The sequence below is a fragment of the Carcharodon carcharias genome, chromosome 1, assembly GCF_017639515.1.
Source record: "Carcharodon carcharias isolate sCarCar2 chromosome 1, sCarCar2.pri, whole genome shotgun sequence".
NCBI lineage: Eukaryota > Metazoa > Chordata > Chondrichthyes > Lamniformes > Lamnidae > Carcharodon > Carcharodon carcharias.
Genome location: NC_054467.1, coordinates 187,711,900 through 187,737,758, shown reverse-complemented (window position 1 = coordinate 187,737,758; position 25,859 = coordinate 187,711,900). Strand labels below are relative to the sequence as shown.

The following is a 25,859-nucleotide window of genomic DNA, read 5'->3' as shown; positions in this document are numbered from 1 at the left end:
GCCGGGTCAGTGTTGGATTGGGATTTGGAGGCAGTTCAGTGTGGGTTTGGGATTTGGAGGCACTTCAGTGTGGGGATTTGGACTTGGAAGTGGATCAGTGTGGGGATTGGGATTTGGAGGCAGTTCAGTGTTGGGATTGGGATTTGGAGGCAGTTCATTGTGGGGATTGGCATTTGGAGGCGGCTCCGCTGCAGATCCGGCCGCTGATTGACATCAGGGGCGGGGATGTTGTGACGTGTTTGCCGGGCTCGGTCACTCAGGGAGACGGAGCGGTCGGACGGTGAGGCCGGTGAGCGGGGCTCGGGTTTACAGCGGGCCGGGGAGTGGGCTGCTGGAGCCCGGCTTGCCGTTGCTCCTCTTTCCCCTGTGATGGCCTCCGGCCTCGGGGAGCCGCCAGTTGTTTATTCGGGTTGAATGCACTTCGTCCGAGTCCCGTGGATCCAGCCTGTGAGCGGCTTCGTTCCTGATAAACTGGGGTTTGGAGATTTTAATCTTGTTGTCGGGTCTGGGCTGGGAATTGAGTTTGGGAAGTTTATGGATGACACTGAATAGAAACGGTTCAGCTAAACAATTTCACCAATAATCTTTGCATGTTGATTCCAAATGTTATCTTTGTTGACATATGGATGCAAGTAAAATTGATTAGGCAGAATTTACAAGATTGGTTAGGGGTAAAAATCTGTTTGATGTTCCTTGTGCTGACAATCCTGTGGTTATTTTATCGATTACATTAGGTCCATATTTTTGTTACGTTCCATTTGTCAGTTTGCTGCTGCCCCTAGCAACGCATCGCTGTCATTTAATAATTTCCAGAAATGAGATGGAATTGGACAATCTCTGGTCTAATACCAACCAGTTAAGCAATTTTAATGTCAGTAAAACAAATTTGCAAAGTGTAAATGGTTTAAGAAGTGGGGAACGATATTAGAAACTGCCAAGAGAATGAAGCAAAGCTGTGTATATAGTGGCATACTGGAGGCTGGTGGGCAAGATTTGAAGGCATGGAATGAGATAGATTCTGTAGGGCCATTTAAACTTAGTGTTGAGTTCAAACAGACCCCATTTTGGCTGTTGCAAGGGCCTTAACCTGCAGTTTGGGATTCATGGGTTGCTGGAGTAGATGTAAAAGCTCTTGAAGAACAGATAAGGCCTATTTAAGTTTCACGATTGGAAGGTTTTTTTAAAATCCCCTGCTCTTTAAAAATTGAAGATGACAGGCTGCAGCTGTCAATGAGAGTTTAAAAAAACCTCTGCTCAACTGCTTAGATTGACAGATCATCTGGTGTATTTTAGGAAAAAAAGGTTACCACCTGGTCATGCAGTTCCAACAGAGTTCTTTGTTGACATTTCACTCAGGGCTATTATTATGTTATGGGCGCTTGGCTGAATTTTAAAAGCTACAATTATCTCAGCAGGGGCTCTGGGTTCCTAGTCTGATTGAGGGGTTAGAGAGTCTATTAAATGATTAGTTGTCTTTAATATGGGGCCTGAATTGCAGTTTGTTAATATAATAGATTAGCTAATTGAGATATAAAATCTTTGGGTTTCTTCACTAACTTTTTTTCGCTATCAAATGTGTAGGTGTGAGAACTGTATTTGATTTTTTTTTCATTTCTATATGAGGTCTGCCCATGGTGGATATTAGGTGAGTGGCTTTGGTGGTGGCATTGGGCCATGAGGGTATGAGTGGCCATGGTGGGTGGGGTGGGGGCATGAGTTGGCATGGGGTTGTGAGGACCCATGGGGTGGGGGGCATGAGTTTAGAGTTGGCATGGGGGGTAAGGGCTAGAGGGCCTAACAGCTTCTAAAATAACATGCACAGGTCGCAGAGAGCCAGAGTGGGCCTTATAACCAGCCTGCCTCTATGGTGCCTGCGATCTGCTTCTGGGGTTGGAAGGCCTGACTCAATCCCACCCCCACCTCCCCAGAGTGAAAATTGGATTTAAAGGGGCCCTTTAAACCAATGTGAATTTGCTGTGTTGGGAAATTTCCCGACTTGAGCTACCCGCCTCGGTCGTGAAAAATCTGACCTAAGGAGTTTGATTAGCAGGCTGCTTCACGGTTCTGTACTGAGGCATCATTATTCACAAGGTGGAAGTGGGGGTAGAGTTTTTTGCTAAATGTGGGCAGAGGAATTGTAGATAATGTAAAACAAGCAGACAAAATATAGGATGCTTTGGATAGATTGGCCTGGGGTGGGGTGAATGCTGAATGCCAGGTGTTATTTTACTGTAAATAAATGCAGGTAACAGGACTGCAATAAGCAGTGGGACTATGGAGAGACAAATATAGCATACCAGAGTTCTCAAGAACTTCACAATCTCCTTGAGTCCATTGAGATATGTGCTCATCTACTTCTGGCCTCTTGAGCATCCCTGATTTTCATCACTCTGAAATAAAATAAAAACAGAAAATATTGGAAATGCACAAGTCACTCAGCATCTGCAAAGCAGGAAGACAGGTTGATGGCTGCACTGTTAATTGCCAAGGCCCTACATCTCTCTGCCTTTCTTCCTTGCTTTCCACCTATAAAATCCATCTTAAAGCCTACCTCTATGACCATTCTTTTGGTCATCTGATCTAATATCTCCTTATGTGGCTTGGTGTCATGTACTTTGTAATAAAGAGGCTATAAGAGTAAAACTTGTTGAATGACTACACCTTCGCACCTTCAAAATCAATGTTGTGCAAGAAGAGATTAATAGTGGGAGACAACTGGACATAATTCAGAGGAATGATATCCATAAGCTTTTCTACATATTGGAAAAACTCTGCTGCCCATATCATCACTTTCAAGCTCTGCTCACCCATTATCCCTTTGCTGGCTGACCTACTTTGACTCCTGATCCACCAAACTCTCAACTTTAAAATCATCATCCTTGCTCTTGCCTCCTCTGTAACCGCCTTCAGTACTACAATCTTCTGGACAACATTCCCCACTCACTTCTCTCCACAAAATATGGCCATGTCTTCAGCCATCTGGGCCATATACTCTGAAATTCTGTCCCCAGGCTTCTCCATCTCTCCCATCTCTTTTCAGTCTTCTTTGGCCAATCTTTTAGTTACCCATCCTAATATTTCCTTCCTTGGTTCAGTGTGAACTTTTATCCAATTATGCTCCTGTGAAGTGCCTTGGGAGTATTTTTCGATGTTAAAGGTGCTGTCTATTATTGAAAATAGAGGGAATATATGGAAAAACTTGAGGGCATATGGAAGCAAAACGAGTAAACAGGGAAAGTGTACTTTAGAGTATTAACATTCCATTACTTGATAGGTATGTCAATTTAGCATAAATTGTTATTTCGCTGTGGCAAAAGTAGAAAATGCTGCTATAGATGGCAGGCGTTAGTGTAGATAATCAGCATCTGCATTCCTGGAATATTAACCTGTTTTCCTGCTTTGCAGATGCTGAGTGACTTGTGCATTTCCAATATTTTCTGTTCTTATTTTATTTCAGAATTTCACTGTTATTTTTTTCTTTATGCTATTACTGAGTTTTTTTGATTGCAGCAGTTTTAGGGCTTTTTTAGATTTTAAGGTTTAATTTTTTGCTAAAAACTACATTTTTATAGCCTTAATGTTGTATTAAATATAATTATTTACTTCCAATCAGTGAGAGTCATCAACATAATGTGAACACAGCACTGCCCCGTGTATAACAATTGTAGTGCTTCATCTATTATTTGAATATATATCATTAAAATATTGTTTTACTGTACAGCTAGCAGCATGGTTCTGATGCAGAAATACCCAGTAAAGGCCCATCAATCAGTAATCTGGTTAAGAAATGATAGTTTGATAAAGTGAATAAGGACTACTGAAGCTAGTTGTGCCAGAATTATTATCTGTTCATATAAGCACCACTATTTTCGATGTCAGCTGTGGCTCAGTTGGTAGCATTCTTGCCCCTGAGCCCTGCAAACAAAAATCAAAAGCTGACACGCCATTGCAGTAATGAAGGGAATGCTGCATAGTTGAAGGTACTGTCTTTTGATTGAGAATTAAGCTGAGGCCCTGCTGGCCCACCCTAGTGGACATGAAAGATCCCATGGTACTATTTCTAAGAAGAGCAGGAGAGTCATTCTCGATGTCCACAGAACATCCCAAAGCACTTTACAGCCAATGAAATGTAGTCAACTATTAAAGGAAACATGGCAGCCAGTTTGCGCACAGCAAGCTCCCACAGTGCAATGTTATGATGATCAGATAAACCATTTTTGTGATGTTGGCTTAGGGACAAATATTGTCCAGCACACCAGGGATAACATGCCTGCTCTTCTTCACAGTAGTGCCATGGGGTCTTTTATATCCACCCGAACAGGCAGATGGGGCCTCAGTTTACCTTCTCATCTGAAAGATGGCACCTCCAACAGTCCAGTACTCCTTCAGTACTACACTAGAGTACACTAGAGCCTACATTTTTGTACTCAATCCCTGGAGTGGGTCTTGAACTCAGAACCTTGTGAATTGGAGGCAAGAGTGCTACCCTTTTAAGACATCGCTTGCTGACCTTACCTTATTTTATATGAGGAAAATGGAAAAAGCATTGTTTTTAATATTTAACTGAAAATCATACGGTTACGTTATCACATCAGTTAAACACTCAAATTTCATGAGCTGTACTAATTGGCTGGGATCCAATGCAAGGCTTTCCAAGCTGATTTCCTCTTCCCTCATTCACATGTTGCATGCTGGAAAATATGCACTAATAGTTTCCCAACTATTTCACTTCAGACGTTTCCAATGCCTGCTATGTTTTTAATCTGCTATAAATAAGTGGAATAGATGAGCGCAGTGTTGGAGGGGAATTAGCTGAAATTCAATTTTTCACAACCCTCAACACAATCACAAAGCCTAAGTTATGAAGGAAAACATTTTTTTAAACATGTGCCAGCTTTTTATATAGTATTACCTAGGATTTGTGGCACAAAAATGGGAAATTCAGCCCAACAGTTTTACAGAGGAGGTACTAGGTACACTTTCGAAAATACAGAAGTACTAGTCAAGGGAAAAACATGTAAATAGACAATGGTTGCTCTATTTTTGACCATATTTGGATTTGGGTCTACATATGTATTGAGGAGGCAAAGTCTGAAATTAGTTCTGATGTTTATGACTTCTGGAAGCATTAAAAAGTAGCTTTTTGAATGAGGGAAAAACATGACAATACACAGAGGAGCCAAAACTCAGAATGATATAATCCTGGCAGTTATTTTGGGATGGTGCCTGCTGGTGCAGATGAGCATGAACAATATCTATTGTGCCTCCTCACTCCATGCCCCTAGAAGCTTGGCAATTCTTCCATCCTCAATAATGTTGCTGAGACCTCAAAGTTTTGTCCACGTACTCGCTCCTTGAATAAGGGGGCTAATCTGGCCAGATTTTAAATAACAATGAGTCTCTGTAGTGGTTCCGGTCCTTGGCTGGCCTGCACCCCCGTGGTTGGGCCTACATATGCCTCTGCATACTCTTAAAACTGGCAGCTGTTGAAACACTGAGTTCCTTTCCAGCCTCAGGACTGGTCAACTGCTGGATTAGGAAGCATCACAATATCCTTGTAAAAGAGCTTGGTTAAGTCTCATCTAAAATACTCCTGTTTTGGTCCCTGCACATGGTCTGGTATTATAGAGGCCCAGGGAAAGGTTCAGTGGATGATAATTGGATTGACATCTGGATTATAAACCCTTAGTCAGACATTACAGAATTGGAGAACTGGAACTTTTTTTTCTGGCAAAGTGTAGAGTTTGGAATGTTAAAATTGAGGTGCTGTTTGATGGGGAGCCAGTACATGTCACGGAGCACGGGGATGATGGATGATTGGGACTTTGTGTGGATTAGAATATGGGCAGCAGAGTTTTGAATGAGCTCAAGATTATGTAGCTTGGAAAATTGGAAACCAGCTGAGAAAGCATTGGAATGGACAGGACTTGAAATAAGAAAGGCACAGGTGAGGGAATTACCAGTAAATGAACTGAAAGAGGGGCAGAGTTGAACAATGTTACAAAGTTGCAAGTAGGCGACCTTGGTGATGAAGGAGATATGCGGTTTGAAGTTCAATTGAATGGGCCAAATATGACATCAAGGTTGCAAACAGTCTGGTTCAGCTTCAGTCAGTTGCCAGCAAATGGGATGGAGTTGGTCACGAGGGAACTGATTCCATGGAAGATTTCCACTGTCTTTGGTCCTCACCACATATGGCGTATAAAGAGAGTGGAAATCTTCCCCATTTTATTTGGAGGAAATTTCTGTCCATCCATGTACTGAATGTCAGACAAGCAGTGTGACAATATAAGACTGAGGCAACTCAGAGTACCTCCATTAATATTAATTGCATACTTGTGTGATGTGTCACAATGTTAATTAGGCTGGAATAATTTCTGGTTTAAAATTAGTATTATGACGGTCCAAAGCAATTTTTTAATGTCTTGAAATGCACGCAGTTCACTATTTTCTGGCTCACATGCCTCCTGTTTCAATGGATTACAGTAGATTTCAAGCTTAAAAGCTTTGAATCACACATTAGATTAAAAATACTGAACTTAATAGTACCCCATGCCAGACTGTAGCCATATCTAAGCAGTGGTGAGCTCTATTATGTACTGACTGGAGCATTCAATTAACCTTACCCTTACACTGCCCTTCAATAAACACTTTCTTAATTTATCATTAAGAGTGCAGCCACTCCTTTCCTATCTCTTTAGACCATTTGCATAGAGCAACCTGTTTGCCACGGTATCATTCCTTCAGTAACAGAGTTGAGCTGGAAGTAGCAGGAGTGTATTGTTGAAGTCTTATGGGTCCTTCTTAGAATAGAATCATAGAATAGTTATACACAACTGTTGTGCCAACGACTGGCCTTGGCAAAGTAAGCTGAAGGTTACTTAATTTGAAATGAGATGTATTTAAAGTGTTTGTATAAATATGTTAGGTATGAATTGCCAAGTTTTTTTTGTAGGACTTAGGGGCATGTGTAAGATGTAATCCGTGTTCTCAATAATTTCCCCATATCTAAAGCTACTAAAACAAACTGATCTTGGTGTCGTGCTTTAGAATTTCTCACGAATCATTGAATGGTTGCAGCAAAGTAAGAGGCAATTCAGCCTGTCAAATTCATGCTGACTCTCTGCCCTTTCCCAGTAGCCCTGCAGGATTTTTCTCTTCAGGTGCTTACCCAATTCCCTTTTGAAAGCCACAATTGCATCTGCCTTCACTGTCCTGTCGGGGAATGCATAAAAAAGCTTTTTTCTCATGTTGCCTTTGGTTCTTTTTCCAATCACTTTAAATCAATGCCCTTTTGGTTCTTAATCCTTCCCATGAATCTGGGAAGAATATCCTGCAGTCAGCATCGCGGTGAAGCAATCACTTCAAAAAGTGAGGTCAGCACAGAGGTGGTTGGTGAGTAGTGGGTAAGTGTTTTTCTCCAGTTTAAAATAGATAAAGGTAAGGGATCTAGTTTTTATTTAAAGTACATAAATAATTTGACTTTTTTAACTGTATTTAACTTAAAGTAAGGGTTTTTTTTTCAGCTAGAGACACGGCAGGACAGCTCAGTCCCATGTTATGTACTGCCTGCAACACGTGGGAAGTCCTAGACGCTCCTTGCGCTCTGACCGACCACGTGCAGGAAGTGCCACCAGTTGCAGCTACTTGAGCTCTGTGTTTTGGAACTTGAGTGGCAGTTGGAGACACTGAGGTGCGCCCGTGAGGCTGAGAGTTTTGTGGATAGCCTGTTTTTAAATGTGGTCACCCCACAGCTTACAGAAGTGCAGACAGAGAGGGAATGGGTAACCATCAGTCAACAGAAAGGTGTCAGGTAGGTAGTCAGGAAATCCCCAGGGTGCATCTTGCTCGAGAACGGTTTTTCTGTGTTGGAAAATAGTAAGAGTGATGGTTCCTCTGAAGAGTGCAGCCATGCTCATGGCACAGTGAGTGGCTCAGCTGCACAGTGTGTGGGAGGAAAAAGAGGGGAAGAGCAATAGTGGTAGGAGACTTGATAGTAAGGGGAACAGACAGGCATTTCTACAGCCGTAGACATGACTCCAGGATGGTATGTTGCCTCCCTGGTGCCAGGGTCATGGATGTCACTGAACGGCTGCAGGCATTCTGAAAGGGGAGGGCAGACATACAGAGATCGTGGTACATATTGGTACCAATGACATAGGTAGAAAGAGGGATGAGGTCCTGCAAGCAGAATTTAGGGGGCTAGGAAACAGATTTAAAAAACAGGACCTCAAAGGTAGTAATCTCTGGATTGCTTGTGGTGCCACGTGCCAGTGAGTATAGAAATAGGAGGTTGATCCAGATGAATGCATGGCTGGAGAGATGGTGCAGGAGGGAGGGCTTTAGATTTCTGGGACATTGGGACTGTTTATGGGGCCGTGGGACCTGTATAAGGCGGACAGGTTGCATCTGAACCGGAATGGGACCAACGTCCTTGTGGTGAGCTTTGCTTGTGCTGTTGGGGAAGGTTTAAACTAACTTGGCGGTGTGGGGGGTGTGGCAGGAGGGGGGGTGGTGGGGGGGTGAGGAGGGGGTTGGGGGGGATCCTGAGAGGAGGTTCAGCAGAGGGAGATGCACAGCTAAAATTAGAAGAGAGAGCAAGTGAGTCAGGAAGGCACAGAAGTTGTAGGCTAGTTAAGGCACAAGGGAGTTTGGCAATGTTGGATGGTATTTATTTTAATGCAAGGAATCATCAATGCATTAAATGCATCAGCAATGCCTCCACCACATCCTCTGGATTTAATGGGAGGACTGTCCACAAATGCTAATGTCCTTGAAACTGGGTCCACACGCATTCAGGCAAAATTCCTGCAAAATCAACTCCTAACGATTGGACAGTGTCCGAATGGCTGAAAAGCATCTCCCCCATCAGGTCTTGTTTTCTCAACTCAAATGGCCAACGTTCCATGGGTGGAGAAATAAAAACATTTCAAAGATACTCTGAAGCTCTCCTTGAAGCATGGCAGCATTGACATTAATGACTGGAAAGAAATTGCTGACAGTCATTCATAATGATAACAACTTGTTCATCAAGCATTATGTTTTGAGTCACATGCCTTAAGGACGAGGCGGAGCAGGAAAGAATAGGATGCACTTCAGATCCCACTGCTTCATGGGATTGCGTTTCCTGAATTTTGAGCGTTAAGTTGGTAAGGTTCAGAAGGCATGTGAGGCCTGTTCTGCTGGTGTGCCCAAATACACAGTTATAGTGTATTTCAGGGCTTTGTCCTTGGTTTCTTCCTATTGATCATCTGTATGATAACACCACAAGCGTGAGGTCGATTTTAACAAACATGTTGGAAACACTCTTCGCAATCTTTGCAGCTACTAATGACTCTTGAGCGACTCTTTTACTGCCCAGTTCTCTGCCCTGTTCACCCTGTTAAACTCTCTCCAGTACCATCTTTGCTGTTTAAAGTTTAAAATTCTCAACCTAGTGTTCTAATCCTTCTCTGACCTTGCCCCTCCCTGTAACTGTAACTTCTTCCTTCATCCTTACAACCCTCTGACAGCTGTGTTCCACCATCTCTGGCCTTATGCATTCCACTTCATTGGCTCACCATTGGTGGCCATGTCTTCAACAGTATAGCCCTTCAGCTCTGGAATTCCATCCCTAAATCTTTTCAAATCTCTCTCTTCCTTTAAGATGCTGCTTAAAACTTACTTAGCTCATTGGGCAAACTTTTAACCACCTGTCCCAATGTCTCCCTCTTTGTCTTGGTATCAATTTTTGTAGGTTAACACTCCTCTGAAGTTCTTGGGAACATTTTACTATGTTAAAGGTTCTATGTATTTGCAAGTTCTTACTCTTAACTCCACAAATGTCCTTGGCTGCCTACTCGAGTCAAAGCCAGTTGTGTGCAAAATCTATCTTGAACTGAGCATTGTACACACATCCAGCTTGTTGCTTCTTCCACATCAGCCATTGCCTTAGGATAGTGTCACTCCACCACTGCTGAAACCACCACCCATTTGTTAATCACCTTAGACTGATTGGATGCTACTCACTCAAGAGTTGTACCGTTGTCCTTTAGCATTCTCTTCTCAGACCACTTGCTAGTTCTCTGGCTCCCTTCAAAAGCCTCATAAAAATCCATCTCTTTGACTGTCATTTTAGACTTTTGTCCCTCTCATTCTAAAATGTGAGACAGAGTATATGAACCCTGGAACTTCCAACTGAGGTACCTAGATGGTAGACGACCTGCAAGAGCGTTTCCAAAATGATCAGTTTTATGTGTTGAGTAACTGCCCCATTTCTCCCTTGCTGTATAATAATATGCATAAATGTTTGTCTTAATGATAGCACTGTTTTCCTTTTGACAGTTGACATTATCCTTTGAAAGTTAGGGCAGGGGATGGGGGCTAGGTGTATCTCACTGTTTGCATAAAAGGTTTGAAAGCCAGCAGTGTCAATATGAGTTGTTTCTAAAAAGTAATGGGTACTGAATTAAATAAATATTTCCACTTCATTAAATTTATCCATGCAACAAGTTCTGTCTGAAAACTGGCCTCTAAATTGTTTATTGCATATTTAGAACATTTTCTAACAGCTCACCATTTTTAATGATTGTAACGTTGGAAAAAATATATTCAAAAGATCGAAGAAGTCAAAATCGAATTTCAGGTTGTCAGTTTAAAAAAAGGTCAATCTTGTATTGATAATATGTTCTTATTGTGATGTAAAACTAAGATGATAAAGAGCTTTCTTTGCCAGAGTGAGATACTTTCCCTCCAGATCTACTTTTCTTTAAATTTTTCTGCTCCAGAGTGGCAGGCGGTGACTCGTGGGGTACAGCAGGGATCAGTGCTTAGGCCTCAGCTATCTATAAATGATTTGGATGAGGGAACCAAATGTAATATTTCCAAGCTTGCTGACAACACAAAACTTGATGGGAATGTGAGTGATGAGGAAGGTGATAAAAGGCTTCAAGATGATTTAGATAAGTTGAATGAGTGGGCAAATACATGGCAGATGCAGTATAATGTGGATAAGTGTGAAGTTATCCACCTTGGTAGGAAAAGTAGAATGGCAGAGTATTATTTAAATGGTAAAAGCAAAATACTGTGGATGCTGGAAATCTGAAATATAAACAGAAAATGCTGGAAAAACTCAGCTGGCTAACAGCATAGAAAATAAGAAAAAGAAGAGCTCTGAAGAAGAGTCATAAGGACTTGAAATGTTAACACTGTTTTTCTCTCCACAGATTATTTAAAAGGTGATCAATTGGGAAATGTTGATGTACAAAGGGACTCAGGTGTCCTTGTACACCAATCACTGAAAGCAAACGTGCAATTGCAGAAAACAATTAGCAAGGCAAATGGTACGTTGACCTTCATTGCAAGAGGATTTGAGTACAGAAGCAAGGATGTTTTATTGCAGCTGTACAGGGCCTTGCTGAGACCATACCTGTATTGTATACAGTTTTGGCCTCCTTACCTAAGAAAGGATTTACTTGTCATGGAAGGAGAACAGCAAAGGTTCACCAGGCTGTTTCCTGGGATGGCAAGATTATCGTATGAGGAGAGATTGAGTCTTCTAGGCTTGTATTCACTGGAGTTTAGCAGAATGAGACGGGATCTCATTGGAACATATAAAATTTGGACAGAGCGGGACAGACTGGATGCAGGGATGTTGTTTTCTCCGGCTGGGGGTGTCTAGAACAAGGGTCGGACTCAGGATACAGGGTAGGCCATTTAGGACTGAGTTGAGGGGAAATGTCTTCACTCAGAGATTGATGAACCTATGGAATTCTCTACCACAAGACTTTGGAGGCCAAGTCACTGAATATATTTTAAAAGGAAATAGATAGATTTCTAGATTCTAAAGGTTTCAAGGGGTATGAGGAGAGAGCAAGAGTAATGCGTTGAGATAGAGGATCAGCCATGATCATATTGAATGGCTTGAAAGGCCAAATAACTTACCCCGTTCTTATTTTCAATGTTTTTGTTTCCTTCTGTTTGTGATGTTTTGTGATCTGCAACTTTCCCAGCATCCTCTGACTAATTTTCAGGTTATATAAATCATGCACTTTGCTTCCATCTTATATAATTTATTCCAATAATTTAGAATGAGTTAAGGGTTGACCTTAGAATTAAAATAAAAATTCCTACATTTTTACTTTGACTGTAGAAACATCACCTAATATTTTTTAAATTGTAGAATTATTACAAATACAAAAATCATATTGAAATTTGAATGGAATTAAAACTTTAAACAAAGTAGTAAACCCTTTGAAGCATGTATGTGGCATGGACTGGGTGCTTTTCTAAATAATGGCAGGATAAAATTTAGCAACCAGGAAGATTTCCTAATGTCCTACAATCTGATTAATGAGCTTATTCACTATACATTTCAGAGTATGTCTTGGCTGTGCTGTAATTCATGTTGAATCTGTTGGTGCTTCTCTTTCATTTGTATTTGTATGAATAATTTGTTTAGTAACTGAAGAGCTCAAATTTAATTATATTGGTAATATATGTTCTCTTCTGAGGTAATGCTAAAGTTACGTAATGTATGTCCGTAAACTGTTGGCACCAACTGCCAAAACCTAGTTAGTAAACATGATCATGCACCCACTGGATTAATCCCCCATACTGAACTTGAAGCATTTCTTTAAGTAAAGGCAAAGGGAAAGCATCTAAAGTAGATCAAAGAGGAAACTGGATTTTGAAATCTTGCGGCAGCAAACCTTTTAATTTATTTAAAAAATTTTTTACCAGGCATTAATAAAACAAGGTGGATGAAAAAATTGAGGGGATGTAATGAACTAATGGCAGCAAAAGGAGTGCATTAAAAGAAGGAATGCATTTATTTGGCAGCAATTTATCACACCATTTTACCTTGCATCAAAATAATCAGAAGTATTAAATACCCTGATGCATTTGTTTTCTAATGACCATATTGCCAAATTCTGTTGTTGCGAGTTATGAAGATAAAATGATAGTATTAATGAAAATTACACTACCTACTGCTTGTCATTGAACTCTGGATGTTGCTATTATTGGAAAAAGTTTGGAAATATCATGAGTTGCCACTTAAGTACTCAAGATGAAGAGAATAACTAAAGTGCTGGAAATTCTTATAATGTAAAGATTTCTAAAATGCCTAATGATTCATTCAACACAAATATGAAGGATGATTCATTAGAGCTTGTTCCATTTAAAACAGAGTCATGCCTAAAGCTATCTGTTTTTGTCTTTTAGATACAAACTGATCTGCTTTATTACAACGATGTAGCATTGGAACCCCTAGCTGGGAGATCAAAGGTTGAATCCCAGTCTACATTGATACCTGCACTCCAGAGGTCAGTTTATAAAAATTATATAACAATCATCACGTAGATCCCTCTGTCATTATTCCCATATAGCTGCTAACAGATTGCCTAATTGATGGAAATCACAGCGATGTTTGCAGTTTGTATTTTTCAGTCTCCTAAGAATAGCACAGATGAAATCCTGAAAGGTTTTACATTTAGCTCACTGTATACAATATAAGAATTGCGGTGCTTACCTCATAGGTGCACAGCTCTCTTCTGATTAAAATGACCCAATGATTCAAGACAACAATCAACTCTCTTTAGTGGAGAACTAAAAATTCTAATACTGAATGGGTTTTTTTCTGTGTCTCGCAAGCAGTATCTGAATTAAGTGCAATGAAAAATACTATCAAATCTTATTATACAATTTGTTTAGTTGAAAACAGTGTTTTGAAAGGTTATTGGTTGAATTTAGGAATTATGTACTCTGCCTGAAATTGTAATCCTAATTTTGGTGGTCGAGTGTTTTAGGAAATTGAACTGTAATCAATGCTAGCCTGGGTGATTTACCAATATTAGAGGATTTGGCACAAAAGAGAAAAATGGTTTACAGTATTTTTTCAAAGAAAAGAAAACATGAGTTGCTATTATGTTTTGTAAGAAATAGTTATATAAAAATTAAGTCAGTATTTCTTCTAATCCAAACATTTTGGTGTAACTAATTACTTTAGATGCCAGAAGTAAATGAACATATGAATCGCAATTTTTTGAAAATGTTATGCTAGAGATATAGGGCCATTAATTCTGAACTCTTCGGTGTTGTGGGGGGGGGGGGACGGACGACGACGACGACCCCAGAGATGCGCTGGGGCATCCCCTTGGGAAGTTCACAGGTAAGGTTTGCATGGCAATTGCCCAGAAGTGAAAACTTCCCCTGGGAAATTGTCCTGCACTGGGAACCATCCGAAAATGTGATTTTAAATTGCAAACTTCAGATGGTTCTGACAGGGTTGCATCAATAGTTATCCAGCAAAAGTCAGATTTAAAACCACTTCTAACTTCTGGGTAACTATTGTACAGACCCAGACCGACCCCATGGGATTCCACACACCGTCTACTCCTCCGAGCCCCAGGGGACTCTCTTTTCCCGCCCCCTTCCCCATCCAACTACCCCACCTAAGGGACTCCCCCACACCTCCCCGACTCCCCAGGAATCTTTTACTACCAACACTACCCCCACCAACAAATGCCGATCCTACCACTGACAAGTGCCAACCCTACCCCCGACCTCGGACTCCCCCATCCCTCGTACCAGCCTCCCCCCCCACCCCTGCAAATCCTATCCACTTACCTTTTCCCTAACCTGTCAGGATCCTTTAGATTTCAAAGGACTTTTAAACTTAGTAAGTTTACGCCAGCTAGTGCTGTAAAAAAGGGGCGCAGCTTTACTTTGACTCTCCTGCACTTCAAAACTGGGCCCTGGGATGCACTGCATTGCTTGCATCTCACCCGGCCTGAGTCTGAAGGTCGGGGGAGACAGGCTGAGAAAAAAAATAATGTAAGTAATTGGGTACAGAGTGACAATCTGACACTGATTGCCTCTCTGAGGAAGTTCAGGCCCTATAAAGTATTGTTATACAAAGCCCATTATAAATACATTTGCTGGTCTGGGCTACCTTAGTTTGTCATTGATGTGCTGAACCCTGTTTACTTAAATACCAAATTCTTGTTCTTGCCTTTATTAAGAAACAAAAATGCAACTACAGAATAAGCTAAAGGAAGGCAGAATACGTCTAAATTTTCTGAGGCAGTAAAGTAATGTATCTTAAGGAAGAAGACAGACTTGAAATGTTGGAAGTAGTCTTCAGGCAACTTCTGACTCCTGTCCCATCTTGAAATGATAACAAAAGCCCCAGAGGGCATCAAAAAAAGAAAGATGTGCATTTCTGTAGCTCTTTACATGACCCCAGGATATACTCGAGTGGCTTGCAGCCAATTAAATATGTTTGAAATGTGGTCATTATTGTAATGTAGAAAAATTACACACCAGAACGCTGTCATGTGTAATCTTCAGGTATTTCTGAATGAACTAAACTCAGCTGCAGAGTCATTGCTGTAAATGACCAGACCTGGGAAAATTAGCCAGGTTTTATTGTTCGCGATTGTGTTATCTGCAGATTCCTGCTGGAATTGTTTGTGTGGATATTGAATGAGGATTGCATTAGGCCCAGTTTTCATAACCTCTGTCATGAAACTCATTGATCCGTGGAGATTGTAACATTCAGAGGTACAGGATGTTCTAATTCTGTTTACATTGATTCCTGCCTCGGAATCAAGGGTGGGACCCTCTGGGAGTATTTTGACAAGTTCCCAGAACAGTTCAAGGGTCAGTGAACAATTCTTCTCAAAGTCAGTTAGAGGTAGTCTGCTAGCCAGGAAGTGTCACAGACACAGGGACAGGAATAGGCCCTGTTAAGTAAGTTAGAAGAAAGGAGCAAAGAAATAGGCTCCGAATTAAAACGCTGCAGACTGTGGGTCATTGGGGCAAAGATACCCTTTTGGAGCAGTGGTGTTCTGCTTGGTATGGCCATAGATCTGAAAGTGTGCTTGTGAGCTAGTGTTGATTGACTCCGGAATCCAGGGGAAGGAATCTCAGAAGGTGTGATTGAAATCCTGCGAGGTGGGCCATTGTTAAAGCCATCCGAGTGGGAGAGACATTTGTAGAGAATCCCAAGGCAGGATCTTCAAAGGGGAGGTGGGAAACCCTTGTGAAAAAGACAAAGTTTCAGTGAGATTGGTTGACTCACAGTGGTACTAAAGTCTGGGTGATTTCCTGAGATCTGCCTTGGTTATATCTGTCATTTACTCTACAGTATGGTGTGCTTGACCATGGTTTGTCTGTTAAATTCACATGTACCTCATACTTATCCTGAATGTTAGAGTATAAAATACATATTGTAAATTGTTTTTTCTTTCTGAACTTGTATAGTCAATTTTTGTTTGTTCTAAACCCGTGGAATCTTGTGGCTTTATTCCAAAAGCAGCTGTCTTAAAACTTAACCTTTGTCTACATTAAACAAAATTATATTGGCCCCTAACTGGACATTCCCCCCACCCCCCAACGTCCCAGGGTCTGGCCAAGGATCGTAACATAAATTGGGGGTTCCTGCGGGATTTCGGATCCACAGACAAATATGAGTGCTGATACTTGCTGAGATTAAGGTTTATAAGATGTCCACAGTGAATTTTACTATACTGATTGAAAAGCAGAATTACTTCATCCATTGCTATGACCTTGCTGGAGAGAGAAGATTTATCCCTGAGTGATTTGCAACAATTAACCAAGGCTAGATTAATTGAATTAGTAGAAAAGTTAGAGTTAGAATTAAAAGCAAGGCCTAAGAAATCAGAAATTATTGAGGTAATAGTACAGCATCTGGGATAGGAAGAAGCAAATGTGAATTTAGGTAACAATTCAGTTGAATTATCTAGAATCGCAGATGAAGCAACTTGAGATGGCAAAAGAAATGGAAATGCGAAAGCTTGAGCTCGAGTTTCAGAGGAAAAGAAATCAAACAGCATGAACGGGCTAGAGAAAAACTTCGGGTACGGAGTGAAAGAGAGTCTAGTCATTTGGATGCTTTGATATAACAAAGAATCTTTGCCTATTGCCTAAATTCACTAAAGACGGGGTTGAGAGAGATTTTATATCATTTGAAAAGGCAGCTAAATAACTAAATTGGCCAAGGGAGACACGGATTCTCATTTTGCAAAGCGTTTTGGTTCGGAAGGTAATGAATGTGTGTTCTAGTCTTTCAGAAGAGCAGTTTTCTGATTATGAAACAGTTAAAGCTGCTGTACTTAATGCTTATGAACTTGTCCTTGAAGCACGTTAGTTGCAATTTCAGACTTTAAAGAAAAGACCAAATGAGATGTTTGTAGAATTTGTTAGGGAAAAACAAATACTGTGGGATTGGTGGTTTCAATCCCTGAAGTTAGCACAAAATTTTAAGAATGAGCAGGAACAAATGATATTCCAAAATAGCATTCCAATAGTTATTAGGTCACACCTGAAAGATCATAAGGTTTCTAAGGTACAAGAAGCAGCAGTTCTGGCAGATGGGTGTGATGTATCACATAGGCAGCTAGGATGCAGTAGATTGATCTCCCTCTAATCCAACAGGGAAGCTGGAAGAACAGGGAACAATTTAGTTTTACAGAAGAGGCTACAGTCAAGAAAAATGATAGTGTAGAGAATAAAAGGGATAAAAATAAACTGGTATACTTTTATTGCCGTAAGACTGGGCATGTCAAAGCCCATTTTAACACTCCTACTAATTAAGCATATAAAACCTGACAAAGATGATGACATTGTTTACGTAGATGATGACATTGGATTGGTTGTGTTTGAGAGCCTAGGATGTAAAACTTGTAAATTCTGTTTTATGAATACAACGTTTTTAAATGTCTCTTTAATTCAGAATAAAATCCTGTCTGACAACATGCCTAGGTGGCTTGTTTACTATGGAGACAGGGGGTTGGGGGGCCCAGTTTGAGACTTGCTGACCAAGGTGCAAAATTCTCACACCTGAAAACAAAAGCAGGAACAGCTCTGCAGACTTTCTGTCGCCAAGGTCTCAAACAGAAAGAGAGAGGAAAGGACTGCAGCTAATATGGTCAGCAAAGAACAACGGTGTTGCCTTTCTATGAACTACCAGGCAGAATGCGGGAGGGAAGATAATCTCTGGTCAAAGAGATCCTGTGGCAGCAAAAGCAATTTGGAAGACCTGGCACAGCTGGGAGGAAAAGAATCACCAGAACAGGCCCTGCTGCTGTGGTACTCAGTTCGGGACTTCTTCAAAAATTGAGAAGGACCTTTGACAGTCACTTGATGTTATGGCTTGGCAAAATGGGGAGAAGCGAACCCGCTGGAAGCTGGGACTGACATTGGACTGGTTCCTGTAAAAGCTGCAACTCTGTGGAGAGAGTTCAGTGAAGTATAACTGTTTTGAGGGGGTTTTCAGTCATGTTAAACCTTAAGGGTAGATATCTTTTCTGTGGTTTAGAACGCCAGTTTCCTACTAAGTAATATTTGGTTGACATTGCTTTTAGTTTGTTTGTTACAGTAAAAGCCTTAAAACCTAAAATCTTGTTATAAAAATACTTTAAGTTGGTAACTGGGAACTCCCAAATCTCTTGTTTAAAGTTATTGTTCTCTGTGGGGGTTGCAACACCTGTCTTTGGCTTACAGCTACCTCATCCTTTTCAAGCGTATCTTTTATTTGTTACATTGAGATTCTCTGCCATCTATGCTTATATCCCTGGAAATTGTTTTAGGTGATCACTGGCCTGGCAAAAACAGGAAGGCAGATTATTATCTGAGTGGCTATAAATTGAGAGAGGGGAATGTGCAACGAGACCTGGGTGTCCTTGTACACTCTTGTACACCCTTGTACATGTTGAAGATAAGCATGCAGGTGCAGCAGGCAGTAAAGAAAGCAAATGGTATGTTGGCATTCATAGCCAGAGGATTCGAGTACAGCAACAGGGATGTTTTGGTGCAATTGTACAGGGCCTTGGTGAGACCACACCTGGAATATTGTGTGCAGTTTTGGTCTCCTTATCTGAGGAAGGATGTTCTTCAAAGGAAGGAGGGAGTGCAGCGAAGGTTTACCCAACTGATTCCTGGGATGGCGGGACTGGCCTATGAGAAGAGATTGAGTCGATTAGGATTATATTTGCTGGAGTTCAAAAGAAAGAGGGGGGATCTCATAGAAACCTATAAAATTCTAACAGGACTAGACAGGGTATGTGCAGGAAGGATGTTCCTGATGTTGGGGGAGTCCAGAACCAGGGGTCACAGTCTAAGGATATGGGGTAGACCATTTAGGACTGAGATGAGAAGAAATTTCTTCACCCAGAGAATGGTGAGCCTGTGGAATTCGTTACCACAGAAAGTAGTTGAGACCAAAACATTGTATGCTTTCAAGAAGGAGTTAGATATAGCTCTTGGGGCGAAATGGATCAAAGGGTATGGGGAGAAAACAGGAGCATGCTATTGAGTTGGATGATCAACCATGATCATAATGAATGATGAAGCAGGCTCGAAGGACCGAATGGCCTACTCCTCCTAGTTTCTATGTGCTCCCAAGGGACACACCATGGTTCAGTGGGTTAAGAAAATGTTCACTTGCTTTGTTGCATAGCTGTTTCCTTACCTCGTCTCAAACAGTTGCCAACGTTTCATGATTGTTGGTCACTCTTGAGTACAAATACTCAATTCTTCATGTGATCCTGGGCTGCCAGTATTGTCAGACTATTTAGTTATGTGAGGGGGGGCTCCCACAGCAAGGACAAAACTTGTCACCACCCGATATTTATATTTGCATTACAGTACTTCCTGGCAGGAGTGACTAGATATATACATTCTTGGAGCTCAGCCAAGTGTTCATAATGAGGCCATCTGGAAAAAAACTGATGCCTGGCCATCTGTTCTGTTATGTTGTTCCAGTTGCCAGGTGGTCTCATTATGAATGCATGGCTGAGCTTCATGAATGGCTAATACACTCAGCACTGCAAGTAATATTGACACATCCTTGTCGGCAAATGATAGCTTCGTTTGATGTTTTTATTACCACGTAATAACCTGATCTTTCTTTGAACAGTTTTTAATGCCCATGTGTGTTTATTTACACAATATTGAGAGGTGTGAAGTGGTTGAAGGCTTTGTTTAAAAAATTGATATTGTGAATATCTCTGGTTGACAGCTTTAAGAGGCTGCAAGATGAGTAGTTTTTTTAACAGAAGAAACTTCAAAACCTCTTTGCTAATTGTGTCAGTTTCAGGAGCATTTTAAAGGCTTGGCAGACTTGCCAATGGCTCATTGGTTCTACACATATTGGATACTGGAAGAATGGGTATGGAGGATGCATGGGGGCATTGGGAATATGAGGGGGCATAGGCTTGAAGAGGGAATGAGGGCTTGAGGGCCTAACAGTCATGATTACAACTAGGTCAATGCCCCAGTAAATGGAAGTGGGCCTTGTAGCCTCCTGGCCTTGCCATCTTCTCATAATTGCTGCCTTGAGCCTGCCTCCAGAGGTGGCGGGCCCATGTCCACCCTACTCTCTCTTCCCTGGAATGAAAATACAGAGAGAAGGGGCCTCCTTAACAGAGAGGGGTTTGTGAAGTTAGTAACTTTCCTGATTCCTAATACGCACCTCCTTGATGAAAATCCAGCCCATAATGAGCGTTGTTCAGTGATGCATGCATTGCCATTCCTGGCAACAGAAAACTGTGCCAAAATAATATTCATACATGAATTAGAAATATGCTAGACAGCATGGATGAAAATAGGGCACAACTTATATTTGCTTTCTTTGTGCTGTTTGTGTACTTAATAGATACTGTTGATTTCTACTGCAATATTGTCCTGAATCTTTTCATTTTTATCCTTATATTTGATGTGTATGCTGTAAATGATTGAACTGTTTATCCTCAAACAGTTCACGTACTGCTGGTAAAAATGCATGCTAACATCCGCTGATTCTTGAAGTTCCCTTTTGAGATTTGATCTTATAAATTTCATCACATCAGAGAAATGGCATCTTGACAACTAAAGTTATTAAAATTCAAAAATAGTGTTTCTTTCCTTCTTCTTGTGCATTGTAAGCTATTAGTGAACAATAGTATCCAGAGCAAAAGGTGGCTGTGGATCAAGATTGATTTGAAAGTTTAGAAGTCTGCCTATGATTGCTGACCATCTGATCTTTAGTTTTGCCATTGCCAGCAGGAGTGTTCACCAAACAACTGCAGTTGCTTTCTGAGCGGACCACAGCTCTATTAAAGGATCAACCCTTTCCTTAAAATAAACCTAAATAGCTATTTCCTTTAGAGTTAAAAGTGGTTTGGGAGCAATCTAAATGATTCCAGACCTGGAAAAAAGGGGGCTTTCAAAAATAGAAGCACTGGAAATTGGACAATTAAAGCCTAATTCTGCAACTGACATTCCCTAGTTAAAAAGAAAATTGTCAGTTGTAGCCTTTACAATTAAGTCCCATTAAATAATTATGCACATAAAAACTGAAATAAGCAGGAAATTGAGATGGAATGGCAGAAACAAAGCAAGGCTCAGCAGTGTCTGTGATTTCCGATTTTCTACTATCTCTGAGCACCAGTGATAGGTAGTTTCAGCCAAGGCACAATAAGGCCTTAGGAAATAGGATGGTAAGGGTAGTCATTGTTGCTGCCTCATATTCTCATGTTTAAAAAAAAACAACCATTTATTGAATTTGGTAACAGTTGTAATGCTGGAGGAGTTTGCTTTTGTAGAAGCTCAAATTAAAGAATTTCAAGGCTTTAAGCTTGTCTCTCCGGATTCCTCCCTGTGAGCTGTGCTTGTCGACATTAGAGATGCTGGCAGGGAGTAATACTTGTAACAGCTTAGCACTCCAAAAGAATGCCAATGCTCTGAGCTGACAACAATTGGGCTCCTGTTAATTTTGAACCCTGTGTAGGCTTCTCTGTAGAAAAGTAGTGAGGGTATTTTTGTACAGCAGCTGTTCTCTGAAAGCCACATATGGAAGATTTGAAAACTGGAGTGTGTTGCAGAGCTGGAATACTTGGCACATATCATTGCGGGAATTCAAGATCCTCACGCCCATCCTGTTTGTTGCTGACTCACTACTTGTGTTTAAATGTCCATAATTATAAGCCTGCTGTAACCCAGAGGTTTCTATCTTTGAAAAGTACCAATTGAGAGCACCTGATCACAACGGCAACGTTTGTGTTTATCTCACTAAACAGCAAAATGCACTGAAATCGGTTTCGTCATTGGTGATGGTTTGCAAATAATATAGTTGTATCAGTCACAGGGCTATCAAACCTGTAATTTACACATTAGAAGATATTTTCACATTGTGTGTATTGGGGAATTCAATTCAAATCCCAGAATTGGTTTGGTGAGACCACATTTGGAGCACTGTGTGCAGTTTTGGCCTCCATATTTAAGAAAGGATGCACTTGCATTGGAGGCAGCACAGTGAAGGTTCACTAAATTGGTCCCAGGGATGAGGGGGTTGACCTGTGATAGACTAAGGGTGGAATTCTCCGTGCCTGCTGGCAGCGGGCTTGATAGCTGGTGGGCGCAGACAATATGGTGCGATCGGGTTAACGACGGCGGGAAGGCAGGTCGCGATCGTTCGCTTAGCCCACCAATGGCGGGCCGCATTTCCCGCCAACGGTTGGCGGGGAGCTCATTGTAATACATCAGGCCATCCCGCCAGGCTCTGGACCCCCACCAGATTGTCCGTCCACGTTAGTGGGAAAGCACATCAACATGTTTCAAAGCAGCACACAGGCAATGTGCACTTGGCGGTCTTCACTTTGGTGAACTGAGGTGAGTGAACAGCATCGTTTTCCAGGATCGCCTTTTGCTATACAGGCTTCAGGGGTGCTGGGGGCCAGGGTGAAGTGCCACCCTGCCTCGGAGGCGACTGTTTTCAGTGGGATGGTGTCCAGAGGCAACTGCTGCCTGCCCCCTGAGGTGACTGTACTGAGGGTGGGGGCATCCAGGAGCAACTGCTGCCCTGCCACGGAAGTTACTGTACTCGGGCTGGGGGTATCCGAAGGCAACTACTGCCCTGGTGTTGGACTCCACGCACAAGCACTCGAGATGGAGGGCGCAGGGTAGGCAAGGACAGTAGCCTCACAGTAGGGACACCTGCATAAACTGACCATCCCTCTGCAACTGAGACAGTTCAGGCACAGCCACATTGATAGGATTGGGGTCGGGTTCCTGGCATGCCCACAAGCAATACAGAGGCACCAATGTGCCACCAAGCCCTCCAGACCTTACCCCCCACCACCCTAGCACAGACTGCGAATCTGTGATCACTTTACTGGACCGCGCAGCAGTTGGACTGCACAAGTTGTACGATCTCCTTGCCAACACTGGCCATGTAGCAGTCACTGCTGGAGGCGCTCACAGCTCCTTGCAATCTCAGCATCTCAGTTGGACCATTGTCCCCCATGTCGCAGGTTGACAGGGCAGCCATGCAGCACACTCATCTGTGGCCATCTGAGGGTTGGCCAGCACTCCCTGGGAAGTGCTAAGGGGCAGTCAAACAGGGCCAGGAAAGGACGCTAAGTGCACCCATGATAACCACGTCTCTCTCTCTCTCTCTCTTTCATGCTGCAGGAGGGCCACATCAGGATCATGGATCCTGGTGACCTAGCTGTATTTTTTCTTATTCTCGTGTTGTGGGCTTCACTGGCTAGGCCAGCATTTATTGTCCATCCGTAGTTGCCATTGGGAAGGTGGTGGTGAACTGCCTTCTTGAACCGCTGCAGTCCAGATACACCCACAGTGCTGTTAGGAAAGGAGTTCCATGATTTTGACCCAGCGATATATTTCCAAGTTACGTGGTGAGTGATTTGGAGGGGAACTTCCAGGTGTTCCCATCTATTTGCTGCCCTTGTCCTTCTAGATGGTAGCGGTCGTTGGTTTGGAAGGTGCTGTCGAAGGAGCCTTGGTGAATTCCTGTATTGCATCTTGTAGACGGTACACATTGCTGCTACTGTGCATCAGTGATGGAGGGAGTGAATGTTTGTGAACATGGTGCCAATCAAGCGGGCTGCTTTATCCTGGATGATGTCAAGCTTCTTGAGTGTTGTTGGAGCTGCACTCATCCAGGCAAGCGGGGAGTGTTCCATCACACTCCTGATTTGTGCCTTGTAGGTAGTGGGCAGGCTTTGAGGAATCAGGAGGTGAGTTACTTGTTGCATGATTCCTCGCCTCTGACCTGCTCTTGTAGCCACATTATTTATGTGGCTAGTGCAGTACAGTTTGGTCAATGGTAACCCCCAGGATGTTGACAGTGGGGGATTCAGTGATGATAGTGCCATTGAACATCAAGGGATGATGGTTGGATTCTCTCTTGTTGGAGATGGTCATTGCCTGACACTTGTGTGGTGTGAATGTTACTTGCCACTTGTCAGCCCAAGCCTGGATATTGTCCAGGTCTTGCTGTATTTGGACATGGACTGCTTCAGTATCTGAGGAGTCGCGAATGGTGCTAAACATTGTGCAGTCATCAGCGGACATCTCCACTTCTGACCTTGTGATGGAAGGAAGGCCATTGATGAAGCAGCTGAAGATGGTTGGGCCAAGGACACTACCCTGAGGAACTCCTGCAGTGATATCCTGGAGCTGAGATGACTGACCCGCAACAACCGCTACCATTTTCCTTTGTGTTAGGTATGACTTCAACCAGCGGAGAGTTTCCTCCTTGATTTCCATTTTCCAGTCTTGCTAGACCTCCTTGATGCCACACTCGGTCAAGTACTGCCTTGATGTCAAGGGCAGTCACACTCACCTCTGGAGTTCAGCTCTTTTTTTCCATGTTTGTACCTGGAACCCTTTGTCCATGTTTGTCCATGTATGCCTGATGGCCTACAAATAGTGGAGAAGACGGAGGGGAGAGCGACTGAGGCACTTGGCCTTGCAAAGGCAGGAGCAGCAATCTCAGGAAGTAGGGGCTGCTGGGGCTCCCGTGCACGCTGCCCAGGAGTGACAGCGGGCCTTGACTAGTTGACACTTCGTGACATCAGGGTCTTTCAATGCCATCGGTCATTCCTGCAAATGACCGAGAACCAGCGTCACTGAAGACCGTGCACGTCTAAGGACCTGGTCGCTCATATCTGCCACTTATTGCAGGACTTGGCGCGAAGGGAACATAGAGGCCATCCGTTGCCAATGGCTGTGAAAGTGACCACGGTGCTCAATTTCTGTGCTAGTGGCTCCTTCCAGGGCTCCACAGGTGACCTTTGTAGAATCTCTCAAGCCGCCAACTTCAAATGCATCCATGAGGTCATGGATTTCATCTTCTTGAGGGCACACAACTTTGTACATTTTCACCTGGGACCAGTACAGCCAGGATGCAAGGGCCATTGGATTCACCAGATCTCGGGATTCCCAAAGGTGCAGGGTGCAATTGACTGCATCCATGTGGTGCTCAGGTCTCCGTTGCTACACACGGTGGACTACGTCAACCGCAGGGGCTTCCACTCACTGAACATGCAGCTGGTATGCGACCACCAGAAGCACATCCTTCAGATGTATGCGCGGTGTCCACAACGCCTGTATCCTCAGTCGCTCGCAGATCCCTGCAATCTTCCAGGGTCCACAGAGGCTGCAGAGATGGCTCCTCAGGGACAGCAGAGGCCATGGCTGATGACACCCGTGCGGCGGCCTCAGACTGCAGCATAGTGCCGGTATAATGAGGCTCATGCTGCAGCCCACAACTTGGTGGAGCAGACCATCAGGATCCCGAAGATGCAATTCCGGTGCCTGAACCAGTCTGGCAGTTCCCTGCAATATAGTGCACAGAGGATGTCACGTGTTATTGTTGTCTGCTGCGCCATTTACAACCTGGCGCTCCAACGAGGAGACGAGCTGTCTGAGGAGGAGCTGGAGGTCTCCTCAGATGAGGACTACGGCAGCGGGAATGAGGGTGAGAAGGTCCTTGGTGGTGATGATGATGGGGATGTTTTTGCACTGGCTTGACGAGGCAGGTGAGTTCGGGAGGCCCTCATAGCTGCAAG

The 25,859-nt window shown here is 42.7% G+C and overlaps 1 protein-coding gene across 12 annotated transcripts in view; it reads left to right on the top strand.

Annotated features, from left to right (window-relative positions):
- The first annotated feature begins 255 nt into the window (after window positions 1-255).
- Window positions 256-25,859, top strand: part of rusc2 (RUN and SH3 domain containing 2) — a 123,995-nt gene continuing 98,391 nt past the window's right edge. For 7 of the 12 annotated variants that reach the window (XM_041188521.1, XM_041188513.1, XM_041188530.1 and 4 more), the window contains exons 1-3: window positions 256-476; window positions 11,205-11,321; window positions 13,204-13,304. The gene's annotated coding sequence lies outside the window, so the exon portion shown is untranslated. The remainder of the gene's footprint in view (window positions 477-11,204; window positions 11,322-13,203; window positions 13,305-25,859) is intronic. The other 5 variants (XM_041188561.1, XM_041188540.1, XM_041188550.1 and 2 more) reach the window with 4 other exon arrangements.